The sequence below is a fragment of the Camellia sinensis genome, unplaced genomic scaffold, assembly GCF_055761805.1.
Source record: "Camellia sinensis isolate YWXY unplaced genomic scaffold, ASM5576180v1 Unanchor4, whole genome shotgun sequence".
Taxonomy (NCBI): Eukaryota; Viridiplantae; Streptophyta; class Magnoliopsida; order Ericales; family Theaceae; genus Camellia; species Camellia sinensis.
The window spans coordinates 18,635,001-18,652,500 of NW_028129277.1; positions in this window are offsets into that span (position 1 = coordinate 18,635,001).

Below are 17,500 nucleotides of genomic sequence, written 5' to 3' on the forward strand. Positions count from 1 at the left end.
CCTTGCCACGGCGTCGCCCAACATGCCATGCCACGGCCTCGGCCCGCATGCCTTGCCACGGCCTCGGCCGCGCATGCCATGCCACCGCGTTGCCCGGCATGCCATGCCTTGGCCTCGGTCAACATGCCATGCCACGGCCTCGGCCTCGGCCCGCATGCCTTGCTACGGCGTCGCCCAACATGCAGTGCCACGGCCTCGGCCCGCATGCCATGCCACGGCCTCGGCCCGCATGCCTTGCCACGCCGTCGCCCAACATGCCATGCCACGGCCTCGGCCCGCATGCCTTGCCACGGCCTCGGCCGCGCATGCCATGCCACCGCGTTGCCCGGCATGCCATGCCTTGGCCTCGGTCAACATGCCATGCCACAGCCTCGGCCTCGGCCCGCATGCCTTGCTACGGCGTCGCCCAACATGCAGTGCCACGGCCTCGGCCCGCATGCCATGCCACGGCCTCGGCCCGCATGCCTTGCCACGCCGTCGCCCAACATGCCATGCCACGGCCTCGGCCCGCATGCCTTGCCACGGCCTCGGCCGCGCATGCCATGCCACCGCGTTGCCCGGCATGCCATGCCTTGGCCTCGGTCAACATGCCATGCCACGGCCTCGGCCTCGGCCCGCATGCCTTGCTACGGCGTCGCCCAACATGCAGTGCCACGGCCTCGGCCCGCATGCCATGCCACGGCCTCGGCCCGCATGCCTTGCCACGGCGTCGCCCAACATGCCATGCCACGGCCTCGGCTAGCATGCCATGCCACGGCCTCGGCCCGCATGCCTTGCCAAGGCGTTGCCCAACATGCCATGCCATGCCACGGCCTCGGCCCGCATGTCTTGCCAAGGCGTTGCCCAACATGCCATGCCACGGCCTCGGCCCGCATGCCTTGCCACGGCGTTGCCCAGCATGCCATGCCACCGCGTTGCCCGGCATGCCATGCCTTAGCCTTGGCCAGCATGGCATGCCACGGCCTCGGCCATCATGCCATGCCACGGCCTCGGCCCGCATGCCTTGCCACGGCGTTGCCCAACATGCCATGCCACGGCCTCGGCCCGCATGCCATGCCATGTCATGCCTTGGCCTTGGCCAGCATGACATGCCACGGCCTCGGCCCGCATGCCTTGCTACGGCGTCGCCCAACAAGCCATGCCACGGCCTCGGCCCGCATAACATGCCACGGCCTCGGACCGCATGCCTTGCTACGGCGTCGCCCAACATGCCATGCCACGGCCTCGGCCCGCATGACATGCCACGGCCTCGGCCATCATGCCATGCCACGGCCTCGGCCCGCATGCCTTGCCACGGCGTTGCCCAACATGCCATGCCACGGCCTCGGCCCGCATGCCATGCCATGCCACGGCCACGGCCCGCATGCCATGCCACGGCCACGGCCTCAGCCCGCATGCCTTGCTACGGCGTCGCCCAACATGCCATGCCACGGCCTCGGCCCGCATGCCGTGCCACGGCCTCGGCCCGCATGCCATGCCATGCCACGGCCCGCATGTCTTGCCACGGCGTTGCCAAACATGCCATGCCACGGCCTCGGCCCGCATGCCTTGCGACGGCGTCGCCCAACATGCCATGCCACGGCCACGGCCCGCATGCCATGCCACGGCCTCGGCCCGCATGCCATGCCACGGCCTCGGCCCGCATGCCTTGCTGCGGCGTTGCCCAACATGCCATGCCACGGCCTCGGCCCGCATGCCTTGCCACCGCGTTGCCCAGCATGCCATGCCACCGCGTTGCCCGGCGTGCCATGCCTTAGCCTTGGCCAACATGTCGAGCCACGGCCTCGGCCCGCATGCCATGCCATGCCAAAGCCCGCATGTCTTGCCACGGCGTTGCCAAACATGCCATGCCACGGCCTCGGCCCGCATGACGTGCCACGGCCTCGGCCCGCATGCCGTGCCACGGCCTCGGCCCGCATGACATGCCACGGCCTCGGCCCGCATGCCTTGCCACGACGCCGCCCAACTTGCCATGCCACGGCCTCGGCCCGCATGCCATGCCACGGCCTCGGCCCGCATGACATGCCACGGCCTCGGCCCGCATGCCTTGCTACGGCGTCGCCCAACATGCCATGCCACGGCCTCGGCCCGCATGCCATGCCACGGCCTCGGCCCGCATGACATGCCACGGCCTCGGACCGCATGCCTTGCTACGGCGTCGCCCAACATGCCATGCCACGGCCTCGGCCCGCATGCCATGCCACGGCCTCGGCCCGCATGCCATGCCACGGCCTCGGCCCGCATGCCTTGCTGCGGCGTTGCCCAACATGCCATGCCACGGCCTCGGCCCGCATGCCTTGCCACCGCGTTGCCCAGCATGCCATGCCACCGCGTTGCCCGGCGTGCCATGCCTTAGCCTTGGCCAACATGTCGAGCCACGGCCTCGGCCCGCATGCCATGCCATGCCACGGCCCGCATGTCTTGCCACGGCGTGGCCAAACATGCCATGCCACGGCCTCGGCCCGCATGACGTGCCACGGCCTCGGCCCGCATGACATGCCACGGCCTCGGCCCGCATGCCTTGCTACGGCGTCGCCCAACATGCCTTGCCACGGCCTCGGCCCGCATGCCATGCCACGGCCTCGGCCCGCATGACATGCCACGGCCTCGGCCAGCATGCCTTGCCACGACGCCGCCCAACTTGCCATGCCACGGCCTCGGCCCGCATGCCATGCCACGGCCTCGGCCCGCATGACATGCCACGGCCTCGGCCCGCATGCCTTGCTACGGCGTCGCCCAACATGCCATGCCACGGCCTCGGCCCGCATGCCATGCCACGGCCTCGGCCCGCATGACATGCCACGGCCTCGGACCGCATGCCTTGCTACGGCGTCGCCCAACATGCCATGCCACGGCCTCGGCCCGCATGCCACGGCACGGCCTCGGCCCGCATGCCTTGCTACGGCGTCGCCCAACATGCCATGCCACGGCCTCGGCCCGCATGCCATGCCACGGCCTCGGCCCGCATGACATGCCACGGCCTCGGACCGCATGCCTTGCTACGGCGTCGCCCAACATGCCATGCCACGGCCTCGGCCCGCATGCCATGCCACGGCCTCGGCCCGCATGACATGCCACGGCCTCGGACCGCATGCCTTGCTACGGCGTCGCCCAACATGCCATGCCACGGCCTCGGCCCGCATGCCACGGCACGGCCTCGGCCCGCATGCCTTGCTACGGCGTCGCCCAACATGCCATGCCACGGCCTCGGCCCGCATGCCATGCCACGGCCTCGGCCCGCATGACATGCCACGGCCTCGGCCCGCATGCCTTGCGACGGCGTCGCCCAACATGCCTTGCCACGGCCTCGGCCCGCATGCCATGCCACGGCCTCGGCCCGCATGCCTTGCCACGACGTCGCCCAACTTGCCATGCCACGGCCTCGGCCCGCATGCCATGCCACGGCCTCGGCGCGCATGACATGCCACGGCCTCGGCCCGCATGCCATGCTACGGCGTCGCCCAACATGCCATGCCACGGCCTCGGCCCGCATGCCATGCCACGGCCTCGGCCCGCATGCCATGCCACGGCCTCGGCCCGCATGACAGGCCACGGCCTCGGACCGCATGCCTTGCTACGGCGTCGCCCAACATGCCATGCCACGGCCTCGGCCCGCATGCCATGCCACGGCCTCGGCCCGCATGCCACGGCACGGCCTCGGCCCGCATGCCTTGCTACGGCGTCGCCCAACATGCCATGCCACGGCCTCGGCCCGCATGCCATGCCACGGCCTCGGCCCGCATGACATGCCACGGCCTCGGACCGCATGCCTTGCTACGGCGTCGCCCAACATGCCATGCCACAGCCTCGGCCCGCATGCCGTGCCACGGCCTCGGCCTCGGCCCGCATGCCTTGCTACGACGTTGGCCAACATGCCATGCCACGGCCCCGGCCCGCATGCCATGCCACCGCGTTGCCCGGCGTGCCATGCCTTAGCCTTGGCCAACATGTCGTGCCACGGCCTCGGCCCGCATGCCATGCCATGCCACGGCCCTCATGTCTTGCCACGGCGTTGCCAAACATGCCATGCCACGGCCTCGGCCCGCATGCCTTGCTACGGCGTCGCCCAACATGCCATGACATGCCACGGCCTCGGCCCGCATGCCTTGCTACGGCGTCGCCCAACATGCCATGCCACGGCCTCGGCCCGCATGCCATGCCACGGCCTCGGCCCGCATGCCTTGCGACGGCGTCGCCCAACATGCCATGCCACGGCCTCTGCCCGCATGCCATGCCACGGCCTCGGCCCGCGTGACATGCCACGGCCTCGGCCCGCATGCCTTGCCACGACGTCGCCCAACTTGCCATGCCACGGCCTCGGCCCGCATGCCATGCCACGGCCTCGGCTCGCATGACATGCCACGGCCTCGGCCCGCATGCCTTGCTACGGCGTCGCCCAACATGCCATGCCACGGCCTCGGCCCGCATGCCATGCCATGGCCTCGGCCCGCATGACATGCCACGGCCTCGGACCGCATGCCTTGCTACGGCGTCGCCCAACATGCCATGCCACGGCCCCGGCCCGCATGCCTTGCCACCGCGTTGCCCGGCGTGCCATGCCACCGCGTTGCCCGGCGTGCCATGCCTTAGCCTTGGCCAACATGTCGTGCCACGGCCTCGGCCCGCATGCCATGCCATGCCACGGCCCGCATGTCTTGCCACGGCGTTGCCAAACATGCCATGCCACGGCCTCGGCCCGCATGCCTTGCCACGGCCTCGGCCAACATGCCATGCCACGGCCTCGGCCCGCATGCCATGCCACGGCCTCGGCCCGCATGACATGCCACGGCCTCGGCCCGCATGCCTTGCTACGGCGTCGCCCAACATGCCATGCCACGGCCTCGGCCCGCATGCCATGCCACGGCCTCGGCCCGCATGCCCTTCTACGGCGTTGCCCAACATGCCATGCCACGGCCTCGGCCCGCATGCCTTGCCACCGCGTTGCCCAGCATGCCATGCCACCGCGTTGCCCGGCGTGCCATGCCTTAGCCTTGGCCAACATGTCGTGCCACGGCCTCGGCCCGCATGCCATGCCACGGCCTCGGCCCGCATGTCTTGCCACGGCGTTGCCCAACATGCCATGCCACGGCCTCGGCCCCCATGCCTTGCCACCGCGCTGCCCAGCATGCCAATGCACCGCGTTGCCCGGCGTGCCATGCCTTAGCCTTGGCGAACATGCCACGCCACGGCCTCGGCCCGCATGGCTTGCCAGGGCGTTGCCCAACATGCCATGCCACGGCCTCGGCCCGCATGTCTTGCCACGGCGTTGCCCAACATGCCATGCCATGCCACGCCACGGCCTCGGCCCGCATGCCATGCCACGGCCTCGGCCCGCATGCCATGCCATGCCACGGCCTCGGCCCGCATGCCATGCCACGGCCTCGGCCAGCATGCCATGCCAAGGCCTCGGCCCGCATGCCTTGCCACGGCGTTGCCCAGCATGCCATGCCACCGCGTTGCCCAGCGGGCCGTGCCGCGGCCTCGGCCCGCATGCCTTGCGACTGCCTTGGCCAGCGTGCCATGCCACAGCGTGCCATGCCTTAGCCTTGGCCTACATGCCATGCCACTGCCTTGGCCAGCATGTCGTGCCACCGCCACGGCCAGCATGCCATGCCGGTCCGTTGCCCAGCATGCCACGGCCGTGGCGGCATGGCAAGCCACGGCCTCGGCCAGCATGCCATGCCACGGCCTCGGCCAGCATGCCATGGCACTGTCTTGGTCAGCATGCCATGCCATGGCACCGCCTTGTCCAGCACGCCGTGCCGCAGCGTTGGCCAGCATGCCTTGGCCGGCATGCCATGCCAATGCCTTGGGCCAACATGGCGTGCCACGGGCTGGGCCATGCCGGTCCGTTGCCCGGCATGCCACGGCCGTGGCGGCATGGCAAGCCACGGCCTCGGCCAGCATGCCATGCCCCGGCCTCGCCCAGCATGCCATGGCACGGTCTTGGTCAGCATGCCATGCCATGGCACCGCCTTGTGCAGCGTTGGCCAGCATGCCTTGGCCGGCATGCCATGCCAATGCCTTGGGCCAACATGGCGTGCCACGGGCTGGGCGAGCACGGCATGCCACGGGCTGGGCGAGCATGCCACGCCACGGCCTTGGCTAGCAGCAAGGCATGCCACGGCCTCGGCGAGCATGCCATGCCATGCCAAGGCCAAGGCCAAAGCCAAGGCCAAGGCAGTGGGCAAGGCCAAGTCCCTGTGCAAGGCATGGCCAAGGCCAAGGCAAAGGCCAAGGCCGCGGGCAAAGGCCAAGGCCAAGGCCAAGGCCATGGCGTGCCACCGCCTCGATCGATCTTTTTGAACATGATTCTTTTATAATCTTACCCAAACCGTGCAACACAATTAAAAATGCACTACAATCAATTTTAAATGTCATTCCCTATTTTTTTGCAATTTTTCTGGAGCTTTTCGAATTTTTAAAGCCCTTATTTGGCATAAAAAAATCAAAATAAAATAAAAAAAATGAAAAAAATAATTTAATAATTTCTATAATTACTAGTGAATCATCCTTTAATTATGGGAATTTTTCCATAATTTTTTGACTATTTTTATTAATTTTTATTATTTTTTAAGTATTAATATCGAAATAAATTAAAATAAAATATTTTCTGTAAAAAAATATTTTTTTTAATTTTTTTTATGGTGTATTAAATTATTTCCTACAACTTTCATGTTGAAAGTTTTGGCAAAAAACCATTACTTTTTAAAAAAACCCCATTATGACTCCTCGAACATGCTTGATGTTTCCTCCTGCCAGATTGAAAAGGGCTTAACAGGCTATTATAAGGGGGGGGCACCTCCCTTGCCCAGGGCAAGGCAGTGGCAGGTACGCCCCATGTTGGGCGCGGCCTGGGCTGCGGCCTTGGGTTACATGCACTGCGGCTCGACCGCGGCCTGGGCTGCGGCCTGGGGCGGCTCGGCCGCGGCCTTGGGCGGCCTGGACCGCGGCCTTGGGCGGCCTTGCGCGGCCTGGGCGCGGCCTTGGGCGGCCTGGGCGCGGCCTTGCGCGGCCTGGGCGCGGCCTTGGGCGGCCTGGGCGCGGCCTTGCGCGGCCTGGGCGCGGCCTTGGGCGGCCTGGGCGCGGCCTTGCGCGGCCTGGGCGCGGCCTTGGGCAGCATGGCGTGGCATGCGCGCGGGCGTGGGCGGCCTGGCATGCGCGCGGCATGGGCAGCACGGCATGGCATGCGCACGGCCTGGGCGGCCTGGCATGCAGCCGGCCTGGCATGCCCGCGGCGTGGGCAGCACGGCATGGCATGCGCACGGCCTGGGCGGCCTGGCATGCAGCCGGCCTGGCATGCCCGCGGCGTGGGCAGCACGGCATGGCATGCGCACGGCCTGGGCGGCCTGGCATGCAGCCGGCCTGGGCAGCACGGCATGGCATGCGCACGGCCTGGGCGGCCTGGCATGCCCGCGGCGTGGGCAGCGTGGCCTGTGCGAATACCGCGCGCGTGGTCTTTTGACCACGGTGCGCGTGTTGCGCGCATGGTCGCGCACGCCTTTGCACGCCTTCGCACGCAACGCACGTCTAGTGATAAGAACCGCAGCCAAGGCAGCCCAGCCAAAGCCAGCAGCATGCCAAGCCAAGGCCAAGGCCAGCAGCATGCCATGCCACGGCCAAGGCAGCCCAGCCAAAGCCAGCAGCATGCCATGCCAAGGCCTAGGCCAGCAGCATGCCATGCCACGGCCAAGGCAGGCAAGCCAAAGCCAGCAGCATGCCATGCCAAGGCCAAGGCCAGCAGCATGCCATGCCACGGCCAAGGCAGCCCAGCCAAAGCCAGCAGCATGCCATGCCAAGGCCTAGGCCAGCAGCATGCCATGCCACGGCCAAGGCAGGCCAGCCAAAGCCAGCAGCATGCCATGCCAAGGCCAAGGCCAGCAGCATGCCATGCCACGGCCAAGGCAGCCCAGCCAAAGCAAGCAGCATGCCATGCCAAGGCCTAGGCCAGCAGCATGCCATGCCACGGCCAAGGCAGGCAAGCCAAAGCCAGCAGCATGCCATGCCAAGGCCATGGCCAGCAGCATGCCATGCCACGGCCAAGGCAGCCCAGCCAAAGCCAGCAGCATGCCATGCCAAGGCCAAGGCCAGCAGCATGCCATGCCACGGCCAAGGCAGCCCAGCCAAAGCCAGCAGCATGCCATGCCAAGGCCTAGGCCAGCAGCATGCCATGCCAAGGCCTAGGCCAGCAGCATGCCATGCCACGGCCAAGGCAGGCCAGCCAAAGCCAGCAGCATGCCATGCCAAGGCCAAGGCCAGCAGCATGCCATGCCACGGCCAAGGCAGCCCAGCCAAAGCCAGCAGCATGCCATGCCAAGGCCTAGGCCAGCAGCATGCCATGCCACGGCCAAGGCAGGCCAGCCAAAGCCAACAGCATGGCATGCCAAGGCCAAGGCCAGCAGCATGCCATGCCACGGCCAAGGCAGCCCAGCCAAAGCCAGCAGCATGCCATGCCAAGGCCTAGGCCAGCAGCATGCCATGCCACGGCCAAGGCAGGCAAGCCAAAGCCAGCAGCATGCCATGCCACGGCCAAGGCAGCCCAGCCAAAGCCAGCAGCATGCCATGCCAAGGCCAAGGCCAGCAGCATGCCATGCCACGGCCAAGGCAGCCCAGCCAAAGCCAGCAGCATGCCATGCCAAGGCCAAGGCCAGCAGCATGCCATGCCACGGCCAAGGCAGCCCAGCCAAAGCCAGCAGCATGCCATGCCAAGGCCTAGGCCAGCAGCATGCCATGCCACGGCCAAGGCAGCCCAGCCAAAGCCAGCAGCATGCCATGCCAAGGCCAAGGCCAGCAGCATGCCATGCCACGGCCAAGGCAGCCCAGCCAAAGCCAGCAGCATGCCATGCCAAGGCCAAGGCCAGCAGCATGCCATGCCACGGCCAAGGCAGCCCAGCCAAAGCCAGCAGCATGCCATGCCAAGGCCTAGGCCAGCAGCATGCCATGCCACGGCCAAGGCAGGCCAGCCAAAGCCAGCAGCATGCCATGCCAAGGCCAAGGCCAGCAGCATGCCATGCCACGGCCAAGGCAGCCCACCCAAAGCCAGCAGCATGCCATGCCAAGGCCTAGGCCAGCAGCATGCCATGCCACGGCCAAGGCAGGCCAGCCAAAGCCAGCAGCATGCCATGCCAAGGCCAAGGCCAGCAGCATGCCATGCCACGGCCTAGGCCAGCAGCATGCCATGCCACGGCCAAGGCAGCCCAGCCAAAGCCAGCAGCATGCCATGCCAAGGCCTAGGCCAGCAGCATGCCATGCCACGGCCAAGGCAGCCCAGCCAAAGCCAGCAGCATGCCATGCCAAGGCCAAGGCCAGCAGCATGCCATGCCACGGCCAAGGCAGGCCAGCCAAAGCCAGCAGCATGCCATGCCAAGGCCAAGGCCAGCAGCATGCCATGCCACGGCCAAGGCAGCCCAACCAAAGCCAGCAGCATGCCATGCCAAGGCCTAGGCCAGCAGCATGCCATGCCACGGCCAAGGCAGGCCAGCCAAAGCCAGCAGCATGCCATGCCAAGGCCTAGGCCACCAGCATGCCATGCCACGGCCAAGGCAGCCCCGCCAAAGCCAGCAGCATGCCATGCCAAGGCCAAGGCCAGCAGCATGCCATGCCACGGCCAAGGCAGCCCAGCCAAAGCCAGCAGCATGCCATGCCAAGGCCTAGGCCAGCAGCATGCCATGCCACGGCCAAGGCAGGCCAGCCAAAGCCAGCAACATGCCATGCCAAGGCCTAGGCCAGCAGCATGCCATGCCACGGCCAAGGCAGCCCAGCCAAAGCCAGCAGCATGCCATATCACGGCCAAGGGCAGCAGCATGCCATGCCACGGCCAAGGCAGCCCAGCCAAAGCCAGCAGCATGCCATGCCATGGCCTAGGCCAGCAGCATGCCATGCCACGGCCAAGGCAGGCCAGCCAAAGCCAGCAGCATGCCATGCCAAGGCCAAGGCCAGCAGCATGCCATGCCACGGCCAAGGCAGGCCAGCCAAAGCCAGCAGCATGCCATGCCAAGGCCTAGGCCAGCAGCATGCCATGGCACGGCCAAGGCAGCCCAGCCAAAGCCAGCAGCATGCCATATCAAGGCCAAGGCCAGCAGCATGCCATGCCACGGCCAAGGCAGCCCAGCCAAAGCCAGCAGCATGCCATGCCATGGCCTAGGCCAGCAGCATGCCATGCCACGTCCAAGGCAGGCCAGCCAAAGCCAGCAGCATGCCATGCCAAGGCCTAGGCCAGCAGCATGCCATGCCACGGCCAAAACAGGCCAGCCAAAGCCAGCAGCATGCCATGCCAAGGCCTAGGCCAGCAGCATGCCATGCCACGGCCAAGGCAGGCCAGCCAAAGCCAGCAGCATGCCATGCCAAGGCCAAGGCCAGCAGCATGCCATGCCACGGCCTAGGCCAGCAGCATGCCATGCCACGGCCAAGGCAGCCCAGCCAAAGCCAGCAGCATGCCATGCCAAGGCCTAGGCCAGCAGCATGCCATGCCACGGCCAAGGCAGCCCAGCCAAAGCCAGCAGCATGCCATGCCAAGGCCAAGGCCAGCAGCATGCCATGCCACGGCCAAGGCAGCCCAGCCAAAGCCAGCAGCATGCCATGCCAAGGCCAAGGCCAGCAGCATGCCATGCCACGGCCAAGGCAGCCCAGCCAAAGCCAGCAGCATGCCATGCCAAGGCCTAGGCCAGCAGCATGCCATGCCACGGCCAAGGCAGGCCAGCCAAAGCCAACAGCATGGCATGCCAAGGCCAAGGCCAGCAGCATGCCATGCCACGGCCAAGGCAGCCCAGCCAAAGCCAGCAGCATGCCATGCCAAGGCCTAGGCCAGCAGCATGCCATGCCACGGCCAAGGCAGGCCAGCCAAAGCGAGCAGCATGCCATGCCAAGGCCTAGGCCAGCAGCATGCCATGCCACGGCCAAGGCAGCCCAACCAAAGCCAGCAGCATGCCATGCCAAGGCTTAGGCCAGCAGCATGCCATGCCACGGCCAAGGCAGGCCAGCCAAAGCCAGCAGCATGCCATGCCAAGGCCTAGGCCACCAGCATGCCATGCCACGGCCAAGGCAGCCCAGCCAAAGCCAGCAGCATGCCATGCCAAGGCCAAGGCCAGCAGCATGCCATGCCACGGCCAAGGCAGCCCAGCCAAAGCCAGCAGCATGCCATGCCAAGGCCTAGGCCAGCAGCATGCCATGCCACGGCCAACGCAGGCCAGCCAAAGCCAGCAGCATGCCATGCCAAGGCCTAGGCCAGCAGCATGCCATGCCACGGCCATGGCAGCCCAGCCAAAGCCAGCAGCATGCCATATCAAGGCCAAGGGCAGCAGCATGCCATGCCACGGCCAAGGCAGCCCAGCCAAAGCCAGCAGCATGCCATGCCATGGCCTAGGCCAGCAGCATGCCATGCCACGGCCAAGGCAGGCCAGCCAAAGCCAGCAGCATGCCATGCCAAGGCCAAGGCCAGCAGCATGCCATGCCACGGCCAAGGCAGCCCAGCCAAAGCCAGCAGCATGCCATGCCAAGGCCTAGGCCAGCAGCATGCCATGCCACGGCCAAGGCAGCCCAGCCAAAGCCAGCAGCATGCCATATCAAGGCCAAGGCCAGCAGCATGCCATGCCACGGCCAAGGCAGCCCAGCCAAAGCCAGCAGCATGCCATGCCATGCCTAGGCCAGCAGCATGCCATGCCACGGCCAAGGCAGGCCAGCCAAAGCCAGCAGCATGCCATGCCAAGGCCTAGGCCAGCAGCATGCCATGCCACGGCCAAGGCAGGCCAGCCAAAGCCAGCAGCATGCCATGCCAAGGCCTAGGCCAGCAGCATGCCATGCCACGGCCAAGGCAGGCCAGCCAAAGCCAGCAGCATGCCATGCCAAGGCCAAGGCCAGCAGCATGCCATGCCACGGCCTAGGCCAGCAGCATGCCATGCCACGGCCAAGGCAGCCCAGCCAAAGCCAGCAGCATGCCATGCCAAGGCCTAGGCCAGCAGCATGCCATGCCACGGCCAAGGCAGCCCAGCCAAAGCCAGCAGCATGCCATGCCAAGGCCAAGGCCAGCAGCATGCCATGCCACGGCCAAGGCAGCCCAGCCAAAGCCAGCAGCATGCCATGCCAAGGCCAAGGCCAGCAGCATGCCATGCCACGGCCAAGGCAGCCCAGCCAAAGCCAGCAGCATGCCATGCCAAGGCCTAGGCCAGCAGCATGCCATGCCACGGCCAAGGCAGGCCAGCCAAAGCCAACAGCATGGCATGCCAAGGCCAAGGCCAGCAGCATGCCATGCCACGGCCAAGGCAGCCCAGCCAAAGCCAGCAGCATGCCATGCCAAGGCCTAGGCCAGCAGCAAGCCATGCCACGGCCAAGGCAGGCCAGCCAAAGCGAGCAGCATGCCATGCCAAGGCCTAGGCCAGCAGCACGCCATGCCACGGCCAAGGCAGCCCAACCAAAGCCAGCAGCATGCCATGCCAAGGCTTAGGCCAGCAGCATGCCATGCCACGGCCAAGGCAGGCCAGCCAAAGCCAGCAGCATGCCATGCCAAGGCCTAGGCCACCAGCATGCCATGCCACGGCCAAGGCAGCCCAGCCAAAGCCAGCAGCATGCCATGCCAAGGCCAAGGCCAGCAGCATGCCATGCCACGGCCAAGGCAGCCCAGCCAAAGCCAGCAGCATGCCATGCCAAGGCCTAGGCCAGCAGCATGCCATGCCACGGCCAACGCAGGCCAGCCAAAGCCAGCAGCATGCCATGCCAAGGCCTAGGCCAGCAGCATGCCATGCCAAGGCCTAGGCCAGCAGCATGCCATGCCACGGCCATGGCAGCCCAGCCAAAGCCAGCAGCATGCCATATCAAGGCCAAGGGCAGCAGCATGCCATGCCACGGCCAAGGCAGCCCAGCCAAAGCCAGCAGCATGCCATGCCATGGCCTAGGCCAGCAGCATGCCATGCCACGGCCAAGGCAGGCCAGCCAAAGCCAGCAGCATGCCATGCCAAGGCCAAGGCCAGCAGCATGCCATGCCACGGCCAAGGCAGCCCAGCCAAAGCCAGCAGCATGCCATGCCAAGGCCTAGGCCAGCAGCATGCCATGCCACGGCCAAGGCAGCCCAGCCAAAGCCAGCAGCATGCCATATCAAGGCCAAGGCCAGCAGCATGCCATGCCACGGCCAAGGCAGCCCAGCCAAAGCCAGCAGCATGCCATGCCATGCCTAGGCCAGCAGCATGCCATGCCACGGCCAAGGCAGGCCAGCCAAAGCCAGCAGCATGCCATGCCAAGGCCTAGGCCAGCAGCATGCCATGCCACGGCCAAGGCAGGCCAGCCAAAGCCAGCAGCATGCCATGCCAAGGCCAAGGCCAGCAGCATGCCATGCCACGGCCAAGGCAGGCCTGCCAAAGCCAGCAGCATGCCATGCCAAGGCCAAGGCCAGCAGCATGCCATGCCAAGGCCAAGGCCAGCAGCATGCCATGCCACGGCCAAGGCTGCCAGCCAAAGCCAGCAGCATGCCATGCCAAGGCCTAGGCCAGCAGCATACCATGCCAAGGCCTAGGCCAGCAGCATGCCATGCCACGGCCAAGGCAGCCCAGCCAAAGCCAGCAGCATGCCATGCCAAGGCCTAGGCCAGCAGCATGCCATGCCACGGCCAAGGCAGCCCAGCCAAAGCCAGCAGCATGCCATGCCAAGGCCAAGGCCAGCAGCATGCCATGCCACGGCCAAGGCAGCCCAGCCAAAGCCAGCAGCATGCCATGCCAAGGCCAAGGCCAGCAGCATGCCATGCCACGGCCAAGGCAGCCCAGCCAAAGCCAGCAGCATGCCATGCCAAGGCCTAGGCCAGCAGCATGCCATGCCACGGCCAAGGCAGGCCAGCCAAAGCCAACAGCATGGCATGCCAAGGCCAAGGCCAGCAGCATGCCATGCCACGGCCAAGGCTGCCCAGCCAAAGCCAGCAGCATGCCATGCCAAGGCCTAGGCCAGCAGCATGCCATGCCACGGCCAAGGCAGGCCAGCCAAAGCGAGCAGCATGCCATGCCAAGGCCAAGGCCAGCAGCATGCCATGCCACGGCCAAGGCAGCCCAACCAAAGCCAGCAGCATGCCATGCCAAGGCTTAGGCCAGCAGCATGCCATGCCACGGCCAAGGCAGGCCAGCCAAAGCCAGCAGCATGCCATGCCAAGGCCTAGGCCACCAGCATGCCATGCCACGGCCAAGGCAGCCCAGCCAAAGCCAGCAGCATGCCATGCCAAGGCCAAGGCCAGCAGCATGCCATGCCACGGCCAAGGCAGCCCAGCCAAAGCCAGCAGCATGCCATGCGAAGGCCTAGGCCAGCAGCATGCCATGCGAAGGCCTAGGCCAGCAGCATGCCATGCCACGGCCAACGCAGGCCAGCCAAAGCCAGCAGCATGCCATGCCAAGGCCTAGGCCAGCAGCATGCCATGCCACGGCCAAGGCAGCCCAGCCAAAGCCAGCAGCATGCCATATCAAGGCCAAGGGCAGCAGCATGCCATGCCACGGCCAAGGCAGCCCAGCCAAAGCCAGCAGCATGCCATGCCATGGCCTAGGCCAGCAGCATGCCATGCCACGGCCAAGGCAGGCCAGCCAAAGCCAGCAGCATGCCATGCCAAGGCCAAGGCAGCCCAGCCAAAGCCAGCAGCATGCCATGCCAAGGCCTAGGCCAGCAGCATGCCATGCCACGGCCAAGGCAGCCCAGCCAAAGCCAGCAGCATGCCATATCAAGGCCAAGGCCAGCAGCATGCCATGCCACGGCCAAGGCAGCCCAGCCAAAGCCAGCAGCATGCCATGCCATGCCTAGGCCAGCAGCATGCCATGCCACGGCCAAGGCAGGCCAGCCAAAGCCAGCAGCATGCCATGCCAAGGCCTAGGCCAGCAGCATGCCATGCCACGGCCAAGGCAGGCCAGCCAAAGCCAGCAGCATGCCATGCCAAGGCCAAGGCCAGCAGCATGCCATGCCACGGCCAAGGCAGGCCAGCCAAAGCCAGCAGCATGCCATGCCAAGGCCAAGGCCAGCAGCATGCCATGCCACGGCCAAGGCTGCCAGCCAAAGCCAGCAGCATGCCATGCCAAGGCCTAGGCCAGCAGCATGCCATGCCACGGCCAAGGCAGCCCAGCCAAAGCCAGCAGCATGCCATGCCAAGGCCTAGGCCAGCAGCATGCCATGCCACGGCCAAGGCAGCCCAGCCAAAGCCAGCAGCATGCCATGCCACGGCCAAGGCAGCCCAGCCAAAGCCAGCAGCATGCCATGCCAAGGCCAAGGCCAAGGCCAGCAGCATGCCATGCCATGCCACGGCCAAGGCCAAGGCCGAGGCAGCCCATCCGAAGCCAGCAACATTCCATGGCAAGGCCAACGCAGCCCAGCCAAAGCCGGCGGCATGCCATGCCAAGGCCAAGGCCAGCCGCATGTCTTGCCACGGCCTTGTCCCGCAGCGTGGCGTGCCTTGGCCTTGGGCTAGAACATCGCATGCCACGCCCTTGGCAAGCAATCCTGTCCCTCGTGTAATTGCCATTTGGTTTGGCTTTGACTTACGTATATGTTGCCCTGCGAAATGCTTGTCCCTCGGGTAATAGCCGGTTTGGTTGCCTTTGACTTGCGAACACGTTGCTAGTGCTTTCCCCAGTGGAAGCTTGTTGGGAAAAGTATGTCCCTCGGAAGTTGCCTGTTGCGTTTGTTATTTGCATTCGAGCTATCCGATGCTTGCTGGGTTTCTCTAAGAGTTTTTGCACGTTCGTCGGGCTTTTTAATTATTTATTTACTCATAAAAATTATAATAAAATAAATTAAAAATAAAAAAATAATTAAAAAAATTACTATAATTACTAGTGCCTCATCTTATAATTGTTGGAATTTTTCTAGAATTTTTTGAGTATTTTTAGTAATTTTTATTATTTTTTAAGTATTAAAATTGAAATAAATTAAAATAAAATATTCCGGTGGCCAAATATTTTTTTATAATTTTTTTTTATGGTGTATTAAATTATTTCATACAACTTTCATGTTGAAAGTTTTGGCAAAAAACCATTACTTTTTAAAAAAACCCCATTATGACTCCTCGAACATGCTTGATGTTTCCTCCTGCCAGATTGAAAAGGGCTTAACAGGCTATTATAAGGGGGGGGCACCTCCCTTAAGGCTGGCCAGCATGGCCAGGCCACAGGCCACGCCTATGCCTAGGCGGGCGCTTGGCACATGCCATCGCTTGGCTTGTGGCATTGGCTTGTGGCATCGAAACTACATAGCCAAGCACGGGATGCGTCGAGTGGCGGCCCGCGGCGGTGGCGGTGGCACGTTGGCCTAGGGCAGCATGCCATGCCACAGCCTTGGCCAGCAACATGGCATGCCAAAGCCTTGGCCAGCAGCATGCCATGCCCTGGCCTTGGCAAGCATGTCATGCCACGGCCTTGGCCAGCAGCATGCCATGCCACGACCTTGGCCAGCAGCATGCCATGCCCCGGCCTTGGCCAGCATGTCATGCCACGGCCTTGGCCAGCAGCATGCCATGCCACAGCCTTGGCCAGCAGCATGCCATGCCACAGCCTTGGCCAGCAACATGGCATGCCAAAGCCTTGGCCAGCAGCACGCCATGCCCCGGCCTTGGCAACCTTGCCAAGCCACGGCCATGGCCAGCAGCGTGCTATGCCCCGGCCTTGGCCAGCAGCGTGCCATGCCACGACCTTGGCCAGCAGCTTGCCATGCCCCGGCCTTGGCCAGCATGTCATGCCACGGCCTTGGCCAGCAGCATGCCATGCCACGGCCTTGGCCAGCAACATGGCATGCCGCGGCCTTGGCCGGCAGCATGCCATGCCGCGGCCTTGGCCGGCAGCATGGCAAGCCCCTTGGTCAGCAGCAGCATGCCATGCCAACGCCTTGGCCAGCAGCATGCCTTGCCACGGCCTCGGCCATCAGCATGCCTTGCCACGGCCTCGGCCATCAGCATGCCTTGCCACGGCCTCGGCCATCAGCATGCCTTGCCACGGCCTTGTCCAGCAGCATGGCATGCCCGGCCTTGGCCAGCAGCATGTCATGCCACGGCCTTGGCAAGCATGCCAAGCCACGGCCTTGGCAAGCATGCCATGTCCCTCGGGTAATTGTACAAGTTGCCTTGCGAAATGCATGTCCCTCGGTTAAATTGCCATTTGGTTGGCTTTGGCGTGCGAACGAGTTGCCTGTGCTTTCCTTGTGGAAGCTTGTTGCGAGAAGTATGTCCCTCGAAAGTTGCCTGTTGCGTTTGTTATTTGCATTCGCGCTAACCGGTGCTTGCTCGGCCTCTCTAAATGTTTTCGCGCGTTCGTCGGGCTTCTTGGTCCTTCGGGGGGTGATTCGTTTTGGGGGGCTGGTGCACAGTGTACGTCGTGGCGCGTGAGTTGTGTTCGGTTTGTGCGAGTTGGACGGATCCCTGCCTGTGCAGCGAACTCCACTGGTGCATTCCTCCATGTCCCTCGGGTTGTCTTCGACTCGCCTTCGGGTTGCTTGCGCTTCCCTAGTGGAAGGTGCCTTGCGAAAAGCGTGTCCCTCGGGTAATTGCCATTTGGTTGGC